The sequence below is a fragment of the Carettochelys insculpta genome, chromosome 7 (assembly GCF_033958435.1).
Source record: "Carettochelys insculpta isolate YL-2023 chromosome 7, ASM3395843v1, whole genome shotgun sequence".
Taxonomy (NCBI): Eukaryota; Metazoa; Chordata; order Testudines; family Carettochelyidae; genus Carettochelys; species Carettochelys insculpta.
The window spans coordinates 1,769,038-1,789,476 of NC_134143.1; the positions used below are offsets into that span (position 1 = coordinate 1,769,038).

General features: G+C 51.0%; 1 non-coding gene and 1 pseudogene across 1 annotated transcript; both read left to right on the top strand.

Moving 5' to 3' along the window:
* Nucleotides 1-6,693: 6,693 nt before the first annotated feature.
* Nucleotides 6,694-6,893, top strand: LOC142016255 (small nucleolar RNA U3; annotated as a pseudogene).
* Nucleotides 6,894-11,066: 4,173 nt separating this feature from the next.
* Nucleotides 11,067-11,148, top strand: TRNAS-AGA (transfer RNA serine (anticodon AGA)). Its single transcript has one exon. It is a non-coding gene; the product is annotated as a tRNA-Ser (tRNA).
* Nucleotides 11,149-20,439: the final 9,291 nt, after the last annotated feature.

Consider the following 20,439-nt stretch of genomic DNA (forward strand, 5'->3'; position numbering starts at 1 on the left):
AATGGATAAAATCTTCGCAGCAGGGAGCGTGTCAGGAGATAAATGTAAAATATTATAAATATTAATTCTGTCAGAACTATGGATTAAATTCACTGAATTCTGCCTAGGGCTGAATATCACCCCTTAGACACCCCCAGGTATGGCAGCTTATCAAGAGTGGGGGATTCTGGTTTCCACGTGCAGCCCCAGTGACCTGCCACAGCAGCACAAGTGGCAGATTGCAGGCTGGGTACCCAAGTGTGGTTGGCTTTTCCCCAAAGCCCCCAGGGCTGCAATGACACCAGCTGGCTCTGCCCACTCCAGCCAAGAGCCAAGTCAGTTCCAGGAAGGGGAATGCCCAGTATTTGCTGCAGGCCGGGCCTAGTCTGAACTGAGGAAGCTGAAACTAGCCCTGTTCCCCAGCCCAGAGGGAGCCAGGGCTGCAGTGAGCCCTGTGAAAAGTCTCCAGGAGGAAGCGACGTGTCCCGTCTGTCTGGAGCATTTCAAGGACCCCGTGATTACAGAGTGTGGGTACAACTTCTGCCCAGCCTGCCTCAGCCAGTGCTGGGGGGGGCCCGATCCAGCCCCCTCCTGCCCTCAGTGCAGAGAGACTGTGTGGCAGAGACACCTCCGGCCCAACAGGCAGCTGCAAACATAGTGGAACTGCTCAGAGGGCTGAGTTTGCTGGCAGTGAAGGGAGCCGGAGGGGACGGGGTGTGTGGGGAGCACCAGGAGGCTCTGAAACTGTTCTGTGAAGAGGATCAAAGCCCCATCTGTGTGGTCTGTGATGGACCCTGGGCTCACCGCGCTCACACGGTGCTGCCCAAAGAGGAGGCTGCCCAGGAGCACAAGGTCAGGAAATTCAGTCTTACATTTAAATCGAATCACTGGCTGGTTTGATTGGCACTTTCCTGACACACTCGTCATTCAGCCCGTGAAGCCTTCCTGGCGCAGGAGAGGCTGTAAGGAAATAACGGATCTCTCAGTGCGGGAACAGAGGCAAACTCTCCAGTGTCAAAGGAGAGCTGGTGTGGGGCACTTCCTGTGAGGTACTAAACCCTTCTGCAGGGCAGCCCCCGCTGGGAAACTGGGGCCGCTTGGGACCAAGGGGAAGGGGTTAAGGGACAGTGAGGCTAAATCCTAAGGGCTGGGGGGTGGTTTACGCCAGAGAGCTGCCTTTGGGCTGGAGGAGAGGAAATTGGGAACTGGAGTTGCTATCAGTGATTTATATCATAGAATTTCCTGATATTACCTGTGTTTCCATCTCAGTAGTTGTGAGAGACCCTGAGGAGACCTGGACTTTCTGCAACACACTTATACACACCTACATTTATACACCCTTGACTCCATCTGCTGGGTAGCAGAATGTGAGGTGAATTGGTGAAGTGATTGTGACCTGTGGTAGATGGTGGAAAGGCTTCTACCCTCCCAGTGTAAGGGGTTCCCATCACATCCCATCCTAGGCAGTTTCTTTCTTGCCTTGATATTGATTTTCTCAGCCAATACAGCAGGTCTCTCCCAGCTTGCACTGATGTCTTGGCCTTTGGTAGCACACGGCTGTTCTTGTTCTCCGATTTGGTGGAAGCAAAGACAGTACAAATGGATATTTTCATCCTCTTTGGAGTGTGGCAGAGGATTTTCTTCTCTTCGTTTCTATCCTCACCTGCCCAAGGAGGAGAGAAGAAAACTTTTCCCCAGCTGACTGTCCCCCTTCAGTGCTCTGCAGCTTCAGGGCTTTCTGCATTCGATCCAGCTGTGCACTGGGCATGTACATGAGCTATGATTATCCAGGGGACGGTGAGAAATGTGGAGCTCGGTGCTCACCCGACTCACTTACACAAGGACAAGAGATGGAGAGTTCAAAAGTGTGATGGGAAAAGTGTCATTGAGAAGGGGAAGGTGATGGTTTGTGTTAAATAAACCTGGGGCTGCCGGAGGGGAGGTGGCAGCCTGGCTGGGGTGTCTGTGGCTGTCTGCAGGGCAGGCATGACGGTGACCCCCTGAACAGTATGGAACATACGTGCTATTGGGAGAAAGCTTTTGCACACGCTGGGGACAGGAGCGGAGCAGTCACTGAAGCAGGCAGCTTGTGCGCCATTACCTGTGCACGGGCTCAGAGCTGGGTAGAGCAGTAAAGGTGGAACAAGCCTGCACTGCTGTGAGGAAGGGACACTGAGGCAGTCCTACTGAGGAGTTTAACTCAGATTGCAAGAGGCAGAGTCCTGAGCTCTGTGCTTTACACCAGAGGACCGGCTGCTTGTGTATCACTGACTCTTCTCTCCCCCAGCTTACAAGCTGCACTCTGCCTTTAGGGCTTGTTTGCATCTGCTCCCTCTCCTGGGCCTGGCAGGGCTGTGACTGTGCTGCTGGACCTCCTGTGCACTGGGGATGGAGCCTGGGAACACCATGTCTGCCTCTCCTAAGTGCTGTGGGTGCAACCAATGGCAAGAAGAGAATCCATTGAGGGTCTTGCATTTTGCTGTCCTGGTTTGTTGAAGGGGTCCCTGGGCGGTGGCAGGAAACATTGAGCAGATCTGAACATTGTTGGTTGGAGGGTTTGTCTCTGTTTCTCCTCCTTGTGAGAAAGGCGAATTGGAGAAGCTGTTGCACCACTGCTACTGATGAAGTTTTTAGAAGTTCTTCGTGCCCTTTGCTTGCCCGTTCTTCGAAGGGAAACTTGCTGATGCACTGGCTCCCGAGAACACTTCATAAAAGCACCAAAACACCAGTGTGTATTTTCTGCAGTGTCGTGGTTAGCACATGGGTCTAACTTGTAACTAGTCGCTTGTTCTCAGCCAGGTAGAAACAGTCCTGCTTCCTCTTCTGTGGGGCCAACTCATTCCTGGAAGAATCCTTAAGAGCTCTGCCTTCTTCCTCATTGGTTTTTTTTTCCTTTCATGAAACTTTCATATCTAAGGATGGGGGAGAATAGGAGCCAAAAAGAGCTCCCATCACTTGGGTGTTTGGTTGCCACCTATTTTACAGAGATGATGATAGAAGAATTCCAGGCCTCAGGGTGGGAAACTGGCAGTTTCTCCTTCATTCATTTGTTTTCAGCTAATGTCAAAGCACGTCCCAGCATTAGGTCAGGGTGACTATGTATAGAAACCTGCTGTGCTGAAGAACGGCTGTTTGGTGTTGAAAGAGTTGTGCTACAGTTGGGTACGGAAACTGTCTGCCTGACTCATAAAATGTAAAAGAAAATCAGTGGCTCAAGAGCATTCTTTCCAGCAGTGTCGAGATGGCTGCGTGGTCTAAGGTGCCTGCTGTAAGATACTGTATTTCCTTTCCCTGGATGTTCTGGCCTCCAGAAGGAAAGGTGGGTTCAAATCCCCTTCCTGAGGCAAGTGGCTTTCTCCACATGCTGAACTGGCCTTGATTCAATGCCTCTCCGAACAACTCACCAGTGGTTGCTTTGGATTTCTGTTAGAGCAGGGGCAAGAGTGAGGCAGAATTCAGATATGAACCTCTCAGGAGAGTGAAGGTGAACCTCCCACTCTGGCAGAGTGACTACACAGTCAAGGGGCCAACACCCACCATCTGTACCAGGCCTTCTCTTCTCTGCTCTGAGAACTGCATGAATGCCAGCTCTGTAACGCAGCACAGGAGCTGTGTCACCAGCTCCACTGGTAGCTGAGCCTTGGGTTAGTTGGCTGGTCTCAGCCTGTGGCCAGAAGGATGCCACGGGAAGGGGAGGGAGACACACACCTGTCTGTTGTGCGTGCAATGCCCTGGGGGTGTGGAAGGGAAGGGAGAAAAGAAAACAGGCTGAGTCCCTCTCTGCTCACACAGTTGATGGGAACTGCTGTGGAGATTTCAATAGCATCAAGGGGCTCAGAAAGAGCCAAAGGCATTAACTTGATCCCATCAAACTCCCTTTTACACTTCCCTGTTTCCTTCCCTCCCCTATTGCTCTGCCTCTGGCTTTTAAAGCTGCTCAGCCAGCTCAGGCCTTCCCCCTCCTTAGCCACACAGGGGCAGGCTGAGCCTCAGGCTGATCAAAGGCAACCAAGGGAACAAGGGATCAAACCCTCCCAGACTCACAATCCCACCTGACACCATCACAGAAATCAGCTACAATCAGCATCAAACAGCAAACACCCAGCAAACTCACTTCACTCCACCAAACCACAGTGCACTCACTGGCACCTCTCCAGCAGCGCCTTCTGCTGCTCCCCATCTTACGCTCCCCAGTCTCAGGCCCCTGGCCAAGACTTCATGTTAAGTCACCTAATTTGTTCTGTTGCAAATCAGGCCTAGTTGGCAGACAAACGACTGGGGGGTCCCAGCCACCGTTCGCTTTTTGCTGCCTTACAAAAAGAGACTTGGGGAGAAAAATCACCTACTTGAGCAAGTTCCATCTTTGTGCTGCAGCTGCCGTCGGTGTTCCCTGTAAGCTGTGGGCTCGTGCGAGTGCTCAGCATTGTTTCCAGTGCTCCCCAGCCCATTATCAGAGCATCCCCAGCTCGGTTTCTTGTTTCTACTGATGGTGCACATTTGCTCACACCTGAGTGTGCATAAAATGCATTCCACACCTGGATGGAAAAGGTCAGAGGGAACATTGACCCCCCAAATCCTGGGACCCGACACCATTTTCATCCCAACCTTGAAAAATGGCCTCATCAGATTGGGTTGGACCAGAAAGAGCCGGATCATCGCTTAGTAAATAATATTTCCAGCCCAAGGCAAAGGGCACAGACCAGGCTTTCACCATTTGGGGCTGGAAGACCATGAGCATCAGGATGCCTGAGCTGGGTTCACAAGAGCCTAAAAGATGAGGTGCCTTGATTTTAGCCAAATACGACCACCACCACCAGCTTCGGCTGAATTGAAAACACCACCTGGGAAGTGAGACTAAGACCTTGTCTATATTACACCATTACGTTAACGTCAGCTGCCCTGCACTGATCTAGCTGTGGAAGTGACAACGATTCCTCAGCTCTCATCCCCTATTAGCCCTCCTCTATTTGTGATACCTTGATGACATCTTTATGATTTGGACTCATGGTATAGAGATTCTAGAAGAATTCCACAGAGACTTTGACAATCTGCACCCCACCTTCAACTTATGCCTGGATTACGCCACGCAAGAGATACATTTCCTGGACACTACAGTACTAATCAAGGCTGGTCTGATCAGTACCACACTGTACCGGAAACCCACTGATCGCTATACTTACCTACACGCTTCTAGCTTCCATCCTGCACACATAACGATAGCCATTGTTTACAGTCAAGTCCTCAGATACAATCGCATTTGCTCTGATGCAACTGACAGAGACCAAAAACTACAAGATCTCTACAAAATATTCATAAACTTGAATTACCCACCAGGAGAAATAAAAAAAACAAATTGACAGGACCAGACGAATACCCAGAGACCAGCAACTCCAAGACAGGCCCAAAAAAGCCAAGAACGGAACACCACTGGTCATCACCTACAGCCCCCAACTCAAACCACTGCAATGCGTTATCAAAGACTTACAACCTCTCCTTAATCGGGATGCCACACTCCAGAAGGCCCTTGGTGACAGGCCTGTTCTCTTCTCCAGACAACTTCCCAACCTTACGAGGATTCTGACCAATATCTACAGTCTATCCCGCAGGAACACCAGTTCTGGGACTTTTCCTTGCAACAAAGCCCACTGCCAGCTTTATCCACATATCTATTGTGGAGATACCATCACTGGACCTAACCAGATTATTCACAGAATCACAGGCACATTCTCATGTTTCTTTGCTAACATCATTTATGCCATCATGTACCAACAATGCCCGGGTGCTTTGTATATTGGACAGACTTCAAACTCTGTGCGACAAAGAGTTAATGGGCACAAAACAGACATCAAAACACTCCTGATCCACAAAACAGTTAGTCTACATTTTAATGGAGTGGGCCATTCTGTTAATGAGTGAAGAGTTTGCGTCTTATTGAAGAAGAATTTTCAGTCTGCTTTGGAAAGAGAAACTGCTGAACTCTCTTTCATATTCAAATTCCACACAGTAACACTTGGTTTCCACCAGGATGCGAATTTTCTGGGACATTATAGGGGCTTTTTTGCATACTTGGTTTAATCTAATTCTTGACCCTCATCCCGCCCTGCCACTCTGCTCTCTTATTTGCTCACATTGATAGTTTTTTTCTGATTTGTCAACCTTGATTACAGTTTTTGGTTCTCTGTGTCTAAAATATTGAGTCTGTTCTGGGCTGGCTGTGGTCTGAAGAAGTGGGTCTGTCCCACCAAAGCTCACCTCATAAATTCTTTTGTTAGTCTTTAAAGTGCTACTTGACTGCTTTTTTGTTTTCATTTCAATAGGTGCCTGTTGATTTCAGTGCCTCTCTACTTTCCTTTTACATCACCTGCACAGCTGGCAGAAGGAACTAACCTGTCAGAGTCCTCTGTGCCTGATACCTGTCACATGAGAGCCTGTAAGAAAAGTGGCAGATTGGGGAAGTAAAAGGGAGAGGGTTTGATTGACTCCAAAGGGCGCTGTATGCTAATCAGGAGGGGTGTGTCTGCAAACAGCCACATGCGACAGCCTCTGATACACTGCGTCCCAAAGCAGGTGAATTGGGCTTCAGCAAAAGGGTGGTTGGTTTTAGACTTTTGTCCCGTAGTTGGAGGAGGGTGGAAGCAGCTGTTTGAAAACGTTCCCCATGGGCAGGAAGCTTGTGCCTGTTCTGCTGGGTGTGCAGCTGAGAAGCATGTGGTTCAGACTGTACTTTTAGGGATCATTTCTGTGGTGTGTAGCTAGAGAAGTGCATGTGGGTGTTCTTGGTCTTACCAACCATGATGATGAATTGAAGTGTTCTCTTCTGAGCATGAGATAAGCAAGCTGTGCCGCTGTTTGCTCTTGGTGACTGTTCTTGTTTTCTCTTGGAAACAAGAAAAAAAGAACCTCGTCTGAGTGGTTGGTTCTTATTGTAAAATTTAAAAGAAGTTTTGAGAGTGGGGAGAATTGCGTTAGCTGCTTTTACATAAAATGTTCAGGAGCAGACAGAGTGAAAATGGTGTTTAAAAGTTTCTGTTTCTTAATTGTTAAAAGAATTTTATCCTTTTTTAAAATACACACACATTTCCTTTGTTACACTATGCTGCACTTTTCACGTGGGGACCTGGTTCTGCTTTTCTCCGTGGTTGGCTGAGCCTACACCACAGTGTGATGTCAAAAGGCAAACTTTCCAAAGCCCTCTTCTGACAGATCAGCGTTCGAAAGCGAGCGTCCACACGCCGAAAGCAAAAGGAGATTGTGAGCTGCTCTTTGAAAAGACCAGGCCCTTGGTTTGCAAGGAAGCAGCCACATGTCACAGGCTGCTCTTTTGGGAGAAAAGGGGCAGAAAATGCCGTGGCTGCGCTAGCAAGGCAGATAAGCCCTTCTGGGGGCTGCAGCCTGGTGCTCCTTTAAAGGGCTCCTCCAAAACACACTCATTCTGCACATGCCAAGGGCTGGCTTGTACCCAGAGCACCGAGAACTCAACCACATGGAGAAGCCACTCGGTGGCACACAATGTCCCCCAGAAACTCCCTGGTGCCCGACCCATCCAGGCCATGGTCAGCCTGTAGGCACTGCTCCGAGCTGCCACCCTCCAGCAGCTCCAGGGCTCTAGCCTAATGGCTGCCCTGGCACAGGCCACTTCCCTGGGGCGACGCTTGTTCTGCCTCCCCTGGGTTGTCCGGCCCTGTGGGACGAGCCCTCCAGCAGCGAGTGATGGGACAGGCTGGTTCTGGGGGACTGGAACGACACCCGCTGGCCCCAGAACTTCAGAACCAGAAAGTGGCTATTTCTGGAGCTCAGTCATTGGCCCTCCCCGGCCCCCCAGCACCATGACACACAGGTGCCGCCCACACTCCCCTTGCACAAGGGGGTAGCCATTGCTACGTGGAGGCTCACTGCCCTGCACAGCCACCAGTCATTTGGCCACCAATTGGGGGTGGGCAGGGCCACCATTGCGGCTGTTCTGCTGGAGGTAGGGCATGCTTGGGGCACCTCCCCACCACGGGGAGGAGGGCTACCAGGCAAGCGGGACCCTCGGAGACAGGGGAGAGGGGCAGGGTGGGGTCGCTGGGACCTGGTGGCAGGAGGGGAAGGGGATGCATGGAGCACCCCACCACGCACACATGGACCCGTTCTCCCCACACACCATTCAGGTCTTCTGGGCAATCGAAAACAACCTACTTTACTGGGTTCTCCATGTCTGGGATCTGCAAGTCACCCTAATGGGGCTGAGAAGCTAGACTTCCCCAAGTGCTTCACGGCTCTGGATGGGACCCACATTGCTATCCAGGCCCCAGAATGCAGCACAGGCGTCTTCATCAATTGCAAGGGGTACCATTTTGTGGGTGCTCCAGACCCGCATGGACACCAAGGGACGATTTATGGCATTCTGTGTGGGTTTGTCTGGGTGAGCCCACAATGCCCGTATCTTTTGCAACTCATGGCTCTGCTGCAGCATGCGGGAGAAGACATCCATCCCAACCTGGGAACTACCAAATGGGGACACCACCAGCCCCCCGATATAATGCCCAATGCCATTTACCCCTTGCATGAGTGGCTGATGCGGCCCTACATGGGACACACTGAGCCCAACCAGGATGTTTTTATTTAGTTCCTAAACTGGGCTTGCAATATTAGGTGGCTGAAGGGCACTTTCAGAGCCCCCTCAGGATACTGGAGGTCATCCCGTGCAATGTACCAGATGTGGTGGGTACATGCTGCTCCCTCCACAACACTGTGGAGGTAAAGCAAGAGCCGTTCATGCAGGGGTGGGTTTTGGGTCTGGCCACGGCTCCAAGCAGCTGGCTGCTTTCCCATGCTGTCAGGCACAGAGGGTCAGGGTGCAGGTCAGTAAGTTCCTCTGGGAGGCCTTTGTCCGGGGGACCATGTGACCCCCCAACATACAGCCACCACCACAACTCCCTTCCCACGCACCCACCTCTCACTATCAACACCCCCCCGAAACTCCCATACCCTCCCGGCCTCCCAATATACACCAGGGACAGGGAGTGTTGCTAAGGAAAGTATTTCATGAAACTCTGGCAATGGATTCCAAACTGCATAAACAGAACAGTAAACGATTGACAAGAGGGATGGGGGACTATAGACAATGGGGTCCTGGGGTGGGCAGTGGGGGCAATGGAACTTAGAGGAGGTCTTGGAGAGGGGGTTGGGGTAACAGAACTCAGAAAGGGCTCTGGGGAGCAGGTGGGAGGCCACAGTCCATATTCTCACACGGGCTGGGATGGGTCTGGGACCATCAGGAGGTAGGGACAAGGAAGGGGTCCAGTGGGCTCAGGCTTGGGCTCACTGGGGGCTACAGGAAGGGAGGGAGGGGATGGGGGAAGGTTGGGTGGGAGCAGCGCAGCAATGTCAGGGACTGTGGGTGGAGGGGTGGGGGGAACTGTGGGACACTGTGAGGGACATGTGGAGGGAGGAACTGCAGGGGCTGTGGGAGGGACTGGTGATGGGGTGGGAGGCTGAGCCAGGCACGTGGTCACAGCCTGTGTGTGGGTGTCCAGGCTGCCTGCCACCCAGCCCCAGGCCTCCTGCTCCATCACCAGCCTCTCCTGCATGACAGCAGTCACGTCCTGCAGGTGGGTGGTGTGAGCAGTGACAGCAGCAGCTTCCTCCTCCCCACAGTGGCACCAGCACATGCCCCAGCACTGGCCCCATGTGGGCGCTCTTAGGGGTGCAGTTCCAGCCCCCTCGCCCTCTGGTGTGGGCCTTTCTGGCTTGTGTACAGGCCTTGTCTGGCCCCTGGATGGTGCAGCTCTGGAGACAGAAGGGGACCCAGGGAAAGGCCATCAGTACCATGACCTGGCCCTGGGGGCTGTGTGCCCCCCTCCACCTTGTCCCCCCATCTGGCCCGGGGTCCCTGAGGGATCTGTGTGGCTGGGAGGTCCCTGCGAGGGTGGGACATATGCAGTGTAGCTCAGCCTCCCTCCCTGGGCATGCAGCCTGTGGTGCTGTCCTCAGGGGCAGGTGCTGAGTGTTGCATGAGGCCCCCATTGAGGCTCAGGGAGCACAGCCATGTGGGGTGCATCCAGACTGGAGCTGGTGGCTGTGTGAGTGGCCCACTGCTGGCCTCCCCTCCCCTTGTGCCAGGCATCCAACATGCACGAAACCTACTTTGGTGTCCCTAGAGGAACTGAAGGGAGGCCAGCTGGAGGGGGCCCAGATGGAGACCTCTGAGGACACAGAGATGATGAGGGCCCCATTGCTGGAACCCCTGTCTTGGCTCTGGGCTTCTGTTCCTGTGCCTGTTGGGTGGGAGCTGCTGCCTGATACTGGTCCTGACACCTCCTGCAGCCCCCTGGCAAGCGCCATCTGACCTGGTCGTGTGTACGACGTATGTGGTCAGTGCTGCCTCCTTGGGTCCCAGGAGGCCGTTGAACTCCTGGAAGTGGGGCAGGTAGCGGCCACTGCCCCTCGAGTGGCTGGCCTCATCCTGGGCCTGGCAGTTGGCCTGCCACAGTTCCTTCACTTTTCTCCCCAGTAGTTCAGCTGTTCAGGTGGGGTGACCCTCGGAGCTCAGGCCAGAGAACAGGTGGCTGAAGGTTGCAGCATCCTGGCACCAGCCAGTCATGTGGAGCAGCAGCTCCTCATTCCCCAGAGTGTCAGAAGTCCTTAAAGTCCGTCTCACTCCAGGAGGGGCCCTCGTCTGCGTCCCCTGGCTGGGCTCCTGACACAGCTCAGATGGGTTGAAGGGGGGTCTGGGGGATACAGGGCTGTGGTCATTGGTCATGGATTGCCACATGGAACTTTCAAAGGGCAGAATGATCCCCCTCCCCCACCATCTTCTGCCCCAGGGCCACAGTTCCCTCGAATGCTCCCTGGGGACGTAGAATACATTTTGCTCTGTGCACCAAGGCCTGGGCAGATGTGCACCTCCAAGAGAAACACCGGCTGCTGCCTGTGGGGCTCTGCTAATTAGCCAGGCAGCACCTGCATCTCTCCCGAGCAGCTGCTCAAGCACACAGCTTCCAGGGACACTGCCGGGGTCGGGGCTGAAGAAATCCAATCTGACCAGCCTCGCCCCACTGAGTATTCACCAGTGTGTGTGGCCTAGGAGGAGAGATGCTCTTGCAGCTGTGATGGCTGAGTGTTTAAGGTGTTGCACTAGAAATCCAGTAGGGTTTCCCTGTGCAGGTTCAAATCCTGCTCACAGCAAGGGCTGTGTTTTAGCCACATCCTGTAACGAGGACACTACAGCAGCGCACACTCTGAGACACTGCCCAGGGGCTGTCTGTGACCAGTGTGTCTAAGAGGTCAGGGGAGTCTGTGCCTGGGGGAAATGCTGACCCTGGGGTGTGGTCATTGCTCTGGCTGCTGCTGGGCCCAGCCTGTCTCCTATGTCAGCCCAACAGTGCTACACTCACCTGTGTAATGCCCTGGCAAGGAGTGGGCAGCCCTGGTTCAGCTGCAGCCAGAGATAGGGCAGCTGCCTCTAAGGGAAGGGCCTGTTCCCAAGGCTGGCTCAGGGGCTCTGGTCTCTCTCAGCTCCTAAGCTGTGCAGTACACAGCTGGGAAAGGGACAGACACTTGCCCAAGGGGGAATGAAAGTCACAATCTCCTCTCTGCCCCCACAGCAATAGACTGATCTGCACAACCCGACACAGGCCAGTCTCCCTTCCTATGGTTCTCCCACAGGTTGTGGGGACCAGCTAAGTGCAGGGCCAAAAAGGGGGCACAGCATAAAAACTGTCATCACCCCTGTTCTAGGGGCAGCCGCCACAGCTGGGAGCCCCCAGCTCCTCTGCTCTCTGGGGCAGAGTCAGTGATGCTCCTTTGCATACCCACAATGCATTGCGTGGTGTGTCCAGAGTCCCTCATCCACGCGCTGCCTTTGCTCCTGCAGCCTCTGGTTCTGGTGCTGAAATTCGGCTGGAAGCACCTCTGGGCAATGGGCTGCACAAAGGGGAGGCTTTGTGGGTTGTCTGTGTCATCACTGTGATGTGAGAAGAACTTGCTTTCCCCCCGCTCCAGCTCCTTCAGCTGGTTTGGTGTGTCCTCTCTTTCTTGCTTGTTTAATTTTTGTCTGTTTGTTTATAAAGCTGTCTGTGCAAAGAGGCATGTGAGAGTTTTTATCCAGTTTGTGGTTGATGTTTGTTAATAGCTTGATTTTTATGTGTATTTCCTTGAATGTTTCTTGCTGTTTAACACCATTTTTTTTCAAATGTACTTGCTGTGTTGTCTGGATATTCTGTGATTTTATTAAACTTTTTGTGTGTTGTATAATTTTTGCTCTTTTAAGTTGTGGGTCACTGTATTCTGGAGGACCAGGGTGGGTAGTGTGGAAGTATAACATTGTATAAGTATAACGTTGTATAAGGGGACATGCTGGATACATTGTATATGAGAGGGACATGCCAAAACATGTTACAAAGTATCTGAGGGAGCACACGTAGGGACAGTTAGCTTTTGAATGGAGAAGCAATTAAGATGGAGCCAGCACGTCTAAGAAGCAGGCATCAGAATGGAAGGTGTGAAGGGCAATTAGTTAAGTTAACTGGAAGCTGTTAAAGGAGATTGTTAAGGGTGGCAGGTAATTGAAGATACCTGACTGGTCTCAGGGATCTCGAAGGGTGGTGACTAAAATCTTTTCTTCTTTTGTCTGTAACTTCTCTGTAACTTGTTCTCCAAAAACAACTGTATAAATTAAGAGACACAAGCCCCACTCGGGGGGCTCACTTCTAAATGTATTAGCAGAGCGGCTTTGCTAATAAAACAGAGTGGTCTGATAAATTGTGAGTCTGAGTCAAACTTTGACAATTTGGAGGTTCCACCGAGATGGCAAGTGGCTTCGCTGAGGCTGTGTGATCCCTGACTGCCTTGCAGGACGATCGTGGCAGCCGGCGCCTGGACGCTTAGTCCAAGCGATCCTCCACAAGACAGAAAGGTACACAGCAGCAGCGCAGTCTACGCCATCGAACTTGTTGGTTCCCACTCTGTTCGGGTAGGGGTCTTTGGATCCAGCTTCTGGAATCAGACATCTCAGGTAATTATTATTTTTGTGCTTTAACCGGTTTGAGGACTGTCTTGTCTTTGTGTCTATCCGTCTTCCCTGTGGTGTGTGTGTGAATCTGGGAGCCATCTCTGTCCGGAGACTGGCTGACCAAGGGGTCCCTGTCCCCATGGTCTGAATAAGTGGAATCTGCACAGCTGCAGCCGCACCACGCCTTGGGTATAACCCCTGGTGTGAAAGCAAGGGCAGTTGAGGCAGTAGCCTGTGGGCTCCTTTCTGTGTGTTGCACCGGGTACCGCTCTGCCGAGCCCGAATTTCCTTCTTGTGTGAGTGCTGTGTGAAGTCCTCTTAAAATGGGTAATCGAAAGTCTAAGGTAGAACAGTTCCCTAAGGGAACTCCGGCTTATTTTATGTATTTTAGGAGGGGTCCGGACTCTTGTAGGTTTCTTGAAAAATGGTCCAAATTAGCTCTAGAGAACCCCAAATTACAGTGGCCACTGTTAGGTTCTTGGGACAAGGATCGAGTGGACGCTTTAAAAAGCAAACTCGTCCTCCCAAAAACCAAATTGGAGAGAGGAGAAGTAGACTGCTTCATGCAGTGGTGGGAAGAGGCAAATCGTAGATGGACTGAGTCAAAACTCACCTCTCTTAAAAATTCTATCAAAAAACTAACAGTTCAATTGGATGCAGTCTCTCCCACCACTAGTCCGAGCGCTCCCCTTTGCCCAGTCCTGTGCAATGATCCGGATCAAACCCGACCCCCACCATACTCCTGCGCAAATAAGAAATCAGAAAAAGAAAAATCTTCAGTGACTACAGATAATGAAAGTGAAGAAGATACCCTCATTGGCCTCGCAGCTCTGCAAAATATAATGAAGAAGAAATCCAAAGCAGACTGCAAAGATTCTCTTGACATCTCTTCTTGGAAAAGAGAACCTGATGGGAGGTTAATGAGAGACTCTGATCAAACTGTTGTGGCACCCTTACGAGTCCTTAAGATGGGAGAAAGTGAGTCCATATGGGATTATAAGCCCTGGACTCGTACGGAACTTTTATCTATAGTTAAAGGTTTTCCCAAACCACAGGAAAACTCTGTCAAATTTGCTGAGGAGTTTCTGTTAATCTGTGAAACCTATGAACCCTCTGAGACAGATCTCCTCCAACTGTGTAAATTGTTAGCTCCTGCCAGTTATTATGAAAAATGGTTGGCTGCCGCAGACTGGCCAGCTGAGGCACGCCACTCAACCATAAAAAGTACTGGCCCAGATTCGGCGTACAGAGACCGGTGTATGGCTCTTTGGAAGCGCCTGCATCAAGCCATTCCCAAAGTGTGGTCTCCTAAAACAAACTGGAGAGCAATACGTTGCTGTAAGCAAGGGCAAGGAGAAAGCCCAGGCGACTATAGGTCCCGGCTAACTGATATTTTCCTACAACATTCAGGAATACAAGAGCCCGATGTAAATGGGCAGGGGGCCTTGGCACATGCATTTGTTGATGGTCTTCTCCCTGCCACAGGCAGCATGTTAAAACGAATAAGTGTGGGATGGGAGACTGAAACCATGGACAAATTGCTGGCAGTAGCAGAGCATTGCCACTGCACTTTAAAAGGAGACGAGGAACAGTCCTCCCAAAAGTTAATGGCTCTGCAGATACAGCATTATTCAGGACTAAGCAGACCACACCGGGGACAGGGACGGGGTTGCGGAAGGGGGCGGGGGGCTGGATTAACTGGGGTTTGTAACTACTGTAAACAGCCTGGACACTGGAAAAAAGAGTGTCCAAGACGACCTAATAATTGTATGGGAAATCAAGTGAACCCCCCGCTGGTTCCTCCAGCTGATCCCCAACCCTATTTTTCACCCCAACAATGACGGGATGCTGGGGAACCTCAGAAAGTTTTAGCTCCCTTATTACCTCTGTCCCCTACTGGAGAATGTGTCCTGACTGTAAATGATTCTCTCTCCCTTTCCTTGTTGATACTGGAGCTTCTCTTTCTACAATCCGCACCACTGACTTGCCTGTGGTTTCCCGATCTGGAAAATCTGTGTCTGCTGTTGGCATTACAGGGATCCCTACCTCTTTTCCCCTCTCAAAACCTTTGTCTGTTCAGGTCGGTCCCCTCTCTGAGGAGCACGCATTCCTCCTCTATGATTCCACCCCTGCAAACCTGCTGGGACGGGACTTGCTATGCAAACTTGGCTGTTCTATTTACTGCTCCCCAGATGGTGTCTATCTGCAAATCCCTCAGTCTTCCTTATGTGATTCTGTAGCCTCCCTGCTGTCTGAAACTTCCCTCTCCACTCCGGTCCCTTGCTGTCCCTTAACTCCGTCCCTAGAGCACCTAATCTCTCAGGTTCCTTCCTCCCTATGGCCATCTCACCCATCTGAAGTGGGCCGATTAAATACTGACCCAGTTCGGATTACTGTAGACAATTCCAAACCTCTGCCTCGCCTGTCTCAGTATCCTTTGAATCCTGAGGCAGAGGCTGGGATTGCTCCAGTAATATCTGCATTAAAAGAACAAGGAATTATTGTCCCTTGTTCCAGCCCCTGTAACACCCCTATCCTCCCAGTTCAAAAGGCTGATGGCAAATCGTGGCGATTTGTTCAAGACCTTCGAGCTATTAACCGTATTGTCATACCTTCTTTTCCAGTGGTTCCTAACCCCGCTACAATACTCGCGTCTATTCCTCCAAATGCAACCCACTTTACTGTTGTAGATTTGTGCTCCGCTTTCTTCTCTGTCCCAGTTCACTCTGAATCCCAGTATCTCTTTGCCTTCTCCGACAAGGGTCAGCAATATACATGGACTACCCTTCCCCAGGGGTATACAGAGAGTCCATCCTATTTTTCTCAAGCCCTAGCCAGGGATCTCGCTGATCTGGTTTTCCCATCAGGATCCACACTGATCCAATATGTGGACGACTTACTCCTGTGCTCCCCCTCTCTGTCTGCCTCAGAAACTGATTCACTAACACTTCTCACAGCTTTAGCGAACAAGGGTCATAAGGCTTCTCGCACAAAATTGCAGCTCTGCCAAACCTCTGTCACATACCTAGGCTTCCTTCTCTCCCAGGGCTCCCGTACACTCTCTCCAGCCCGGGTCCAAGCCATCCTTAGCTTTCCCCAGCCTTGCTCTCCACGCCAGGTCAGAAAATTCTTAGGCACGACAGGGTTCTGTAGGCAACGGATTCCCCAATATGCTTCTCTGGCTAAACCACTCCAAGAACTCACTCGATCCTCTGTACCTAACCCCATGCCATGGCCACTTGAGGCAAATGCTGCTTTCATCTCCCTTAAGCAGAATTTAGCCTCTGCCCCTGCCTTAGGGTTACCTAACTATGACAAGCCTTTTACCCTTTTCTGTCACGAACAATCTGCTTGTGCCCTCGGGGTTCTTACTCAGGAGCACGGTGACAGAAATCGCCCGGTGGCTTATTTCTCTGCAACCTTGGACCCTGTAGCCCAGGGTTTACCCCCTTGCCTACGCGCTGTAGCTGCTGCAGCGCGCCTGGTCGAGATGTCTGAGTCCCTTGTCCTCCGCTCTCCTCTCACTCTCATGGTTCCCCATTCTGTGGAAACTCTCCTTCTGCAACGCAACACTGCTCACCTCTCCTCTGCTCGCCTCACTAGGTATGAACTTTTGCTGCTTTCAGCCTCACATATCACTATTAAGCGCTGCTCCCGGTTAAACCCTGCTACCCTCCTTCCTTTACCTAGTGATGGTGAACCGCATGACTGCCTTGCAACTGTCTCCGCTATCACTGTCCCGCGCCCCGACCTTTCACATGTACCTCTCCCTAACTCTGACTAGGTATTATTCACTGATGGGTCCTGTTATAGAAATGACCAAGGCCACCTTCTTGCAGGGTACGCTGTGGTCTCTCTCTCTGAGACCATAGAAGCTGCGCCCTTACCCTCTGTGACCTCTGCCCAGGTGGCTGAACTGATTGCTCTAACCCGTGCCTGCTTTCTAGCCGAGGGGCTCTCTGCCACTATTTTTACTGATTCTCGGTATGCCTTTGGGGTTGTGCATGACTTTGGCACCCTCTGGCAGGCTCGAGGTTTTCTTACCTCTACTGGTACCCCTATCAAGAATGGCCCCTACATTGCCGCCCTCCTGTATGCAGTTTTACTACCGTCTGCCTTGGCAATTGTTAAGTGTACTGGCCACTCAGCGGCAGACACCGAGGTGGCAAAAGGTAATGCACTTGCTGATGCTGCTGCAAAACATGCCGCCACTATAAAACCTTCACCAGAAGCATTTCTTGGTCCCCTCTCTGTCTCTGTAACGCCACCATCCCTGTCTCATCTCGCTCAGCTCCAGGATTCTGCCCCAGAAACAGAGAAAGACTCCTGGAGTGCTTTGGGTTGCTCTTTGCATTCTGATTCCCTTTGGCGATCGCCCACCGGTACCTTTGTAGCCCCCCTCTCACTCTACCCATCTCTAGCCGCCCTGCTACATGGTGTTTCTCATGTCGGCAAGGAGGGGATGGTCTCTGCTATGAGTAAGGCGGGGTGGTGGGCTCCCCATTTCAGCTCCTTTGCAACCCGCCACTGTGCCGCTTGTGTTACTTGTCAAAGCCACAATGTAGGCAAATCTGTAAAAGTAACACAAGGGTTCCGGGGTTTGCCTCAAGCACCTTTCCTACACTGGCAACTTGATTTTGTACAAATGCCAAAGTGTCAGAAATATGAATTCATTTTAGTTATAATATGTCTGTTTTCGGGTTGGATTGAAGCCTTTCCCTGTCGCAAAGCTGATTCATTGTCTGTTGCAAAATGTCTGTTAAACCACATTATCCCTACCAAGGGAATTCCTGCCACTTTGTCTAGTGACCGGGGAACACATTTTACTGGAAAAATTGTTCAACATCTAAACCAGGTATTACATGTCACCCACCTGTTGCCCTGCCCTTACCATCCACAGAGTGCAGAGGCAGTTGAAAGGCGAAATGGTGTGCTTAAAAATAAGCTGGTAAAAATCTGTAGTTCCACAGGGTTAAACTGGCCAGCTGCTTTACCACTGGCCCTTATGGAAATTCGGTCATCCCCATCCCAGAGACACAAATTGAGTCCATTTGAAATCATCATGGGACGCCCTATGCGAACAATGGTACTATTACCCCAGCCCCAGACCTAAACCTAACTCACAGCACGCTCCTCCAGTACTGCAAAGGGTTAATGCAAGCTGTGAGCTCCTTCCATTCGCAGGTGCGAGCAGCCTGGCCGACGGAACCCACCTCTGCTGCCTGTCACACTCTTGAGCCTGGTGATTGGGTCTACCTGCGGAACCACCTTCGGAAGCCTGCCTTGGAACCCCGGTGGAAGGGTCCATACCAGGTACTGCTCACCACCCAGACAGCAGTGAAATTATCCGGCATCGCTGCATGGATCCACGCCTCACAGTGTAAGCCAGCGCCACCTCCAGGGGACCAAGCACCTCTGCAAGACCACGCAGAACCAGCTTCAACCCCAGAAGACAAAGAGGAACAGCCTGCAATACCTTACAATCTGCGCTCTCGTAAGGGTTGCCAGAAGCAGAGGGTAAGCAGACAGCAGGACCCAACAAACAAGAAGCAGTAGTGAGCCTAGCGCCTGCTGCCTGGTGGACGTAAAACCGTGACTGCGGTTCCCTCGAAAGGGGTTGTCGGAACCAGAAAGGGTCCTGCTTCCAACATGTGTCCTTTGAGAAGCTTAATCCTCAGCTACTGTGTCCTGAGGGTCTGGGGAGTCCAGAGTGACAGTGACAATTCTTTCATCCAACAACAGGTGCAGATAGCCCAGATCCTGAATATTTCTAATTGCTGGGTCTGCAGCCACATCCCAGCTCACTCACAAGCTAGTATCCCCACCATGGCAATCCCTTTGAATTCCTCAGAGCTTGCTAGAGAACCCTATCCACTTAAAAGGACATGGAAGGAAAATGACACTTGGGGGCTGGGAAAAACATATGTTCCTAAACTTATAAGTGTGGTGAAAGGAAAGGGCCACTGGTGCTGGGTGTGTAATGGGACAGGGCTAAATCTAGGGAGGAGCAGCTGTCTCCAATACATCGTGTCCCATGGTGTATGGGACTATTCCAACAAGGTTGGAGAATGGCGAACCGGGTATGGAAAGATAAACTTCCTCTCAACCTGGGATCAAACCAAAGATTCAATCTCTTGCTCCCCCTACAGCCTCCCTGAGAAAAACAGCACCATCTACAAATGTCATGTAAATGCTACCTCTTCTCCCAGTGAAAATCATCCTGTGCCCTTTGGGGGATACTATTCCTCCTTTGTAAATTCTTACATGTCAAAGGGTTGCAGTCAACCCTTCCCAGCTTTAATGGGACATCATTGGGTTTGTGGGGAAAATGCTTACACTGTGTTACCAGCAAATTGGTCAGGTATCTGTTATCCTGCTCAGCTTTTCCCACAATTCCGGGTGCTTCAATCCCTCCCACGAAATCGCCTCCGTAATTTCAGGCGAAAAAGGAGGGACTTGCCAGATGCTAAATGGTATGTGGATAACATAAGCCCCCTAACTTGGGAAGAAGCTGTTGGCATTTCTTTAGTCCCAGTAGGGGGGGTAATCCACCATGCAAAAAGGCTTTTAAGGTTACAAGCGGTGGTTGAGATCATGGCCAATGAAACAGGAGAGAGCTTAAAAGCTCTAGCCAAAGAAGCAGGAGCGGTCCGACAAGTGGCCCTCCAAAACCGTCGGGCATTAGATATGATACTAGCAGCCAAAGGAGGGACCTGTGCTCTAATTGGAACAGAATGCTGCATATACATACCTGATAATACTAATGAGGTACTAAATCGTGCTAGCCATCTGGAGCAAATTGCATACCTTCCCCACGAAGAACCAAGTTCCTTGTGGAAATGGATAAGTAACTTATTCAATTTCTCTAGTCTGGGAAACTGGTTGTTTCAAGGAATCCTGACTATCCTATTTGGAATTCTAATAATCTTTGTGTGTTTTCAATTGATTTCTTGTTGTATCCAAAACTGCACAAGACACACCATCCATCAGGTTACCCCTAACCAGAGTGCTAATCTAATGTTGTTAAATGTCACCAGTGAAAGTAATGAAAAAGAACGATTGATGTATGGAATCCAGTAAGTCGTTGGTCATGGGCGTAGCCTTGACCAAAAGAGGGGATTGTGGAAGTATAACGTTGTATAAGTATAACATTGTATAAGTATAACGTTGTATAAGGGGACATGCTGGACACATTGTATATGAGAGGGCATGCCAAAACATGTTACAAAGTATCTGAGGGAGCACACGTAGGGACAGTTAGCTTTTGAATGGAGAAGCAATTAAGATGGAGCCAGCACGTCTAAGAAGCAGGCATCAGAATGGAAGGTGTGAAGGGCAATTAGTTAAGTTAACTGGAAGCTGTTATAGGAGATTGTTAAGGGTGGCATGTAATTGAAGATACCTGACTGGTCTCAGGGATCTCGAAGGGTGGTGACTAAAATATTTTTCTTCTTTTGTCTGTAACT